This window comes from Amblyomma maculatum, chromosome 7 (assembly GCF_055883805.1).
Source record: "Amblyomma maculatum isolate TAMU_Amacu chromosome 7, ASM5588380v1, whole genome shotgun sequence".
Taxonomy (NCBI): domain Eukaryota; kingdom Metazoa; phylum Arthropoda; class Arachnida; order Ixodida; family Ixodidae; genus Amblyomma; species Amblyomma maculatum.
In genome coordinates, this window is record NC_139350.1 from 109,256,080 (window position 1) to 109,263,026 (window position 6,947).

At 49.2% G+C, this 6,947-nt stretch overlaps 1 non-coding gene and 1 pseudogene across 1 annotated transcript; both read left to right on the forward strand.

Annotated features, from left to right (window-relative positions):
• Window positions 1-1,050: 1,050 nt before the first annotated feature.
• On the forward strand, window positions 1,051-1,188 carry LOC146184384 (U1 spliceosomal RNA; annotated as a pseudogene).
• A 5,540-nt stretch (window positions 1,189-6,728) lies between these two features.
• Window positions 6,729-6,892, forward strand: LOC146184385 (U1 spliceosomal RNA). The gene has a single exon (XR_014709022.1). It is a non-coding gene; the product is annotated as a U1 spliceosomal RNA (small nuclear RNA).
• Window positions 6,893-6,947: the final 55 nt, after the last annotated feature.

Here is a 6,947-nt window from a genome sequence, read left to right on the forward strand (position 1 = left end):
GGGATGGCCATGCGGAAAGCGTGGCAAGAGTTTTTGTTCGACTCCCTACCAACATGGGAGGGTTCAGCATCCCAGATCTTGATGTCATGTGTCGTGCATTGGCCTTGAAAACCATGTGGGACCTGATTTCTGACACAATGTATCGAGGCAGCGAGCTGTCCTCATACCTAATGGGTATGTCGCGTCGTTTCTTTGATCTTCCTGTTCGGATGGGCCCGGCGGCCGAGAGACCGCCACCATTTTACATATATGTAATTAACTCATTGCATTTCTTTAATAACACGATGCCTGAATGTGACCCTAGAGAAATGACTGCGAGCGAGCTTTGTGAAGGTGTAGCGCTCCAAGCTCTTGACGATGACCAATGCAGGAAAATGCGCAAAAGGAGGCGGATGAATCGCACCATTGTTTCCCTCCCAGCAGATGTAAGAAGCTTTACTTGGCTTCGGCAATGGGAAGCGCTACCCACGGCCGATCGTCTTGCAGCGTGGGGCGTGGCGCCCTCCGCCTCATGCCCGCAATGCGGTCGCACCGAAACTTTAAATCACGCCATCTACGAATGTCAGGTTGCGCGCATTTTTTGGCGCCTTGTAACCAGCATGTTTCAGACACACATTCAGTGGCAAAGCCGTCACCGAGATGCCTTTGCCGAACTCATCATGTGCATTGGCGCTTTCGTACTTTGGAAGCGGAGAGGATATGCGAGTCTGCGGGGACGCCCGCAGAGAGCCATGTTCCCTCTGCTCCATCGCTTCAGAACTCTTTTATTGAAGCATCTAAATGAAGAACTTGTAATGCTCGGGGAGGAGGCCTTCCTCCTGCATTGGTCAACGCGCTTCATTTCCATTGTTAATGGAAAAGTGACCGCGTCCATCCTTCCTTACTAGGAAGGTGGACGAGTGTTTGCCTGTATTTTCGTCTACGTGCTTATCTTCTCCTTGCGAGTCATTGTATTGTTGTAACATTTTTGTAAGTGCCCTTTATTGCTGTGTCAGAGATAATCATGAAGCCTTGACCTGTACCAGAACCTTCAGTATAAATAAAATTCTCTTAAACACAAGGCGGTGCCTCCAGGGAGAGGTGCGGGCATTGCACTACGCTCGTGCTGACCCCTGCCACTACCCCAAACTGGGGCAGATGGGGCATGCAATTTTTGGTAGTGGGGGACTGCGTTCGCGCTTTCCCCCTCGCTATACCATCAAAAGTCAGATTATATAACTCATCGGCGGCTGTTTTGGTGCTGCTCCGTTGCAGGCACTTCGGTAATGCGAGGTCGTTCGCTTAAGGGGAGTTTAGTTACGTAATAATTCAGATCATAAATAGATAAACCTCGTGGGATGCACAGGTTTGCTTAGTAAGAAATGACCTTCAGCAGTCTATTTCGGATATTAAGTATCAGGGGAATCCCTCCTCTCCTCTATCATTTGCCTCTTATCGGCGTTAATTAGTCGCACTTTATCCGCCTAGAGCAAGTTTGTAGGTACACCATCGCTACTGTCGCTGGAAGAAAAAGGCGCAGTATCTGTCACACTTGCTCTGTATGACAGATAATAATAATGAGATTCTTGTTGAGGGGGGAAGAGAAGGGGGGGATTACACGGCCCTATAACTGTCTCCTGTACTTGCAGGGATACACCGCAACGGGGCCGAGTAGAGGGGAAGGGGGAGCGAAAGCGTTGTCGTTAGTAGTCAATGTCGAGGACCCCTGGAGAAAAATGCCAAACATGGAAGGGCAAACACTCGTACAACAAGGATTGGTGGATTTTGAAGCGGGGACGTGCCGCGCAAAGGAGAAAGCCTTCATGACATATGTAGAGATAATTATGAGGTTTAAAGAAAGGGAAAAAAAAAAGAAAATCTGATAGGGAGATTTGGAATGTCATGGATGCTTATGCGAGCAGTTGGATGCGCGCGGTGGGAGGAGTGGGGCCTTGCAGAAGGGGCAAAGAGCCTTGTGGGATAATATAGGAGGAGATAAGATAATAATAATAAAAAATAATAATAATAATAATAATAATAATAATAATAATAATAATAATAATAATAATAATAATAATAATAATAATAATAATAATAATAATAATAATAAAAAAGTAGTCTGAGGGCATATTTGAAATGCGACAGATAGGCTGGGAAGGAAGGGCCTTTGCAGAGGTTGCACGGGACCTTATGGGATATATAAAGGAAGAATTGATGATAATAAACACCACAAAAAAAAAAAAAAAAAGTCTGAGGGGATTATTTGAAATGCAGGAGATAGGGCCTTTGCAGAAGGTGGATGGGACCTTATGGAATATGTAACGGAGGAATTGATGATACTAAACAGACAAAAGAAAAAAAAAAGAAGAGAGGAAAAAAAAAGTAGTCTGAGGGCATTAGTTGAAATGCAACAGATAGGCTGGGAAGGAAGGGCCTTTGCAGAGGTTGCATGGGACCTTATGGGATATATAAAGGAAGAATTGATGATAATAAACACCACAAAAAAAAAAAATAATAAGTGGAGGGAGGAAAAAAAAAAAAAAGTAGTCTGAGGGGATTATTTGAGATGGAGGAGATAGGGCCTTTGCAGAAGGTGCATGGGACCTTATGGAATATGTAACGGAGGAATTGATTATGATAAACACACACACAGAAAAAAAAAAGATTCTGTGGGCATTACATAAATTGGTACAGATAAAAGTTAGACGATTTGCGGGCAGTTGGTTGCGCGCAGGAGTGAGAGAAGGTCCTTGTGCAAAAGGGCCTTATGGGACAAGAAAAAAAAAACACAAACAGAGTAATGATAATAAAAGAAAAAAATGGAACTGGTGCTATGCGGGGAATAGCGCGGGAGTGGCACACTGAATTGGTGAGAGTTGCTGGCAATAATTTGCGCACTAGGGGAAGATGGAAAGTGTTCACAGTTTTGCACTTAGTCCACTGTCCCGTAGGAATAACAGGAGCACTTTTAGGGCACTTTGCACTTTGTGGGGAGGGCCAGACGGGTGAAGGATCTCACATGTGTTAGCACAGGGAAGTCCAAGATTTCGGTAACCTTCCCGAAGGAGGTGTCGCGGTTGCGAGTACACAGGGCACATACACAGAACGTGTTCGAGTGTTTCTGCGTCACCGCACGACGCACACAGGGGAGACATTCCTCGTAGTCGGCTAGCGCGCACACCGGTCCAAACACATCCGATGCGGAGGCGCAACAGCAGAACATAGTCTCTCCGGGCGAAGAGGCGAGTATTAACTGCACGGAAGGGGTGGCCGCTGGCGATGCGAGGGTCAGGGTGGTGGGAAATGGTGTGTCGCGCGATTGCAAGACGAGCACAGTCATATGTAGTGTTGTCCGCGCACATGGGAACGGACGGGTGGTGGGCTGATCGAGCGAGCTCATCAGCAAGTTCGTTGCCCCCTATCCCACAGTGCGATGGGATCCATTGTAGGACTGTATCGCAGCCGGATTCGGCGAGGCGTTGGAAGTTGCGTGCGCATACTTGCAGTAGGCGAGGTCCTTTGCTAGGCTGCGCAAGGGCCTGAAGCGCTGCCCTCGAATCGGTGAGAATGGCAGCATTTTTAATTTCAGGGCTTTCCAGGAGCAGGGTGGCTGCCAGATTGAGTGCAGCTATCTCAGCTGTTTGTGACGAGGAAGGGAAGTGTAGCCTGCATAATTTAGAGGTGTCCAAGTCGGGAATCACACATGCAGCAGCTGCGGATTTTTCTTGCTGACGGACTGACCCATCAGTAAAGATGAGGGTTCGGTGACGAAAATCCGTGTGAATTTTGGATTCGGCCTCTTGCTGAAGTTCGCATACGGGCGTGTTTCGTTTGCTCTTCACCCCTGGGAGACCCTGATAGATGCGGGGCGGGCAGATTTCATGTGGGGGTTGTGAAGCAGCAAGGGGCGGTGGAGGGGGGCCCAGTATCTCACGGAAGAGGCACATGACACGACCGATGCGTGTGTTAGGTTTGGCTGAAATTCTGCGAAGAAGTTCAGAGCCATCTTGTGCTCGGTGAAGCCGCTCGATGTGGTTGAGGGCAGTTTTGAGTGCTCTTAGTGAGAGGGGGATGGTGCGGGTTTCTGCATAGGTCGCTGCCACCTGAGATCCGTTGGGGAGACCATATATGTGTCGTATGGCGTTCCTATGGCATGTGTCCAGCCTTTTCCATTGGAGTAGGCTGAGGCTGAGCAGGGGAAGGGCATACAATGCTCTGGCTGAGGCGATCGCTTCATGGATTCTTGCACAGAGCGGGGGAGAGGCTCCTTCACCTTTGGCAAGGAGACGAAGCGCTAGTTTACCTATGCGCTTGGTGTCTGCGCACACTTTATCCACCGCAGGGCGCCAGGTGATGCGGGCATCAATTTTGAGGCCGAGGTAAACAACCGTTGTGCGCCAAGGCAGGGGGGTTCCGTCCAGGCGAAGAGGGCGTGTTTTGTTGCGGGCTGCAGCACCACGGGGATGGTAGAGCAGGGCTTCAGTTTTTTCGGCCGACACTGCGAGGCCGACACTGCGAATAAACGCGGTGACAGCATCGAGCGCACGCTGAAGGTCGCGAAGCGATGAGGCGTTGCTGCGGGTTGTTGATGAGGCGAACAGGGCAACATCGTCCGCATATACACACACACGCACAAACTCGCGCACAGCACGGGGGAGACACAAGGGTAGTTGGGCCAGCACGATGTTGAATAGGAAAGGGCTCAGCACACTTCCCTGAGGGACACCGCATGGCACTGGACGGGGGGCACTACAGGTGCTGCCCACCTTCACGGAGAGTGTTCGCTCGCTGAGGAACGCACTGACGAAGTTCAGGAGGCGGCCGGTGGCACCAATGTTTTTTAGCGCGTCGATCACTGCCCAGTGAGGAAGACAATCCAAGGCGCTTCTGATGTCGAGCAGGATGAGGTATCCCACTTGGCTGGTGTTGCGGGCGTTTTCAATGGTGCTGACAACATCCGCAATGCAGTCTCGTAAGGGGCGAAAACCACTCTGCTGAGGCGCCAAGCACCCGCTTTCCGTAGCAAGCCACTCCAGTCTGCGAACTCTCTGAACTCTCGCGAATACTCTGAACCGCGCCGTAAGGGAAGGGAGGAAGGTGGGAGTTGAAAGTGGAATGAGAGAAAGGGGAGCCGTTGTGGAGGGCTACGGAGTAATTTCGACCACCTGAGGATCTTTAACGTGCGCTGACATCGCACAGCACACGGACGCCACTTCGTTTCGCCTCCATCGAAAAACGCAGCCGCCGTGGTCGGACCCGGGAACTCCGGCACAGTAGTCGGGCGCGTCTTACCACTGCATCACTCACTCACGGCGGGGGCCGTCTACGCCACGTGGTTTATTAGATTTGTTTAAACTGATAGGAATTGCTTTGAGATTATATTCGGAGCGAAGCGGCGAAATACACGCAGATTTGCATGTGCTTTTTGTTAAATTGCCGAAATTAGGGTACTGTTTAGTATAGTACGAGAGACGCAGAATGCTCTAATTTCATTCGAAATAGTAATTGTCGTCTAAGCCAAGTGGTTTATAAGGAAAAACAAAAAACAAGTAAGCATGTATGCGTGCCACCTCCACAAGCTGCGTTGCCTGCTCGATTTCTGACGCTGCTTTCCCCACGTAGTCTTTGTACACTGTCTCCGAGTATGAAAGGGAACTATCAGTTTGCTCAAAAAGACGGTTCGTTTTATTTTCTCAAGTAAAGGCGAAAATTACTTTTGGACGTTACATTTATAATCAATAAAACACACAAAAAAGTATACTTGACACATAAACGACAGAGGAACGGGTAACTTAATGAATGGCATAACTTTGCTCCTTTTCATATTGAACAACCCTACGCAGACCGTGAGGGTTAACTTTTTCATATTTGCGCTATGTAAAGCAAGGCGAGGAAAAGAAACAGGTAGAAAGGTGGTGAAATGAATTGAAAAAAAAAAAAAAAAAAAAAAAACACGGCAGGTAGAGAAAGCACGTTAAATCCTAGGACACTTAATGTATGTTAGCACGAAGAGGGAAATGGAGGTAGGGCGTGGTTAGCGGAATATCGGGAAGGAATACGGGACCTCTACAAAGAACGTGCGCAAAAAAAGACAAGGAAAAAAGTTCGAAAGAAAAAGCCCGGAAAAGAGTAAAAAAAAAAAAAAAAAAAAAAAACTGCTGAGAGGGCGAGGATTGTAGCCGTGACGCAGGTTCTACGTTACCCTTGTCAAGTGATCTTCCCCTGTTGTGCAATACCCGAGTCCCGTGGCACACTCTGCTACGGTCGCTACTACAATGCGATCGGAGTCCGTGACGCCACTTGCGAGACTCACGGGGATGGTTTCTTGCCGGAAACGCGCGAATCGCTGGGACTTTCTCCGGTACGAACTGCTTGGGGGCACGAACTCTGCACGCTCAATCGCTCAATACGCTGCAGTGCATTGCCGCAGTAGAGGAATGCGAGAAGTTGGAAGGCGTGTGAGGTGGCGCCACCACCCGTTAAACATGTCTATTAGCAACACTGAGACATACGCCAGCGTGTTGTGCGAGTTTGTAGCCTATTTTGTGCACATATAATGGTCAGTAGGCTTCTACAAAATAGTTTTGAATTAACAGCTTGAGAGTTCGCAAGAAAACATTTGTTATTCTCCGGGTAGACAAGAAACACGGAGCAGGGAGAGGCACGTTCTTTTATTTCCCAACGGTCGTAACTTGAGCAGAAGGCGGCGTCTCTGTAGGTTGCCTCCGCGGCAGAGACGTCGTCCAAGCATACTTACCTGGTGCCGAGGCTACCGTGATCAGCAAGGCGGTGCCTCCAGGGAGAGGTGCGGGCATTGCACTACGCTCGTGCTGACCCCTGCCACTACCCCAAACTGGGGCAGATGGGGCATGCAATTTTTGGTAGTGGGGGACTGCGTTCGCGCTTTCCCCCTCGCTATACCATCAAAAGTCAGATTATATAACTCATCGGCGGCTGTTTTGGTGCTG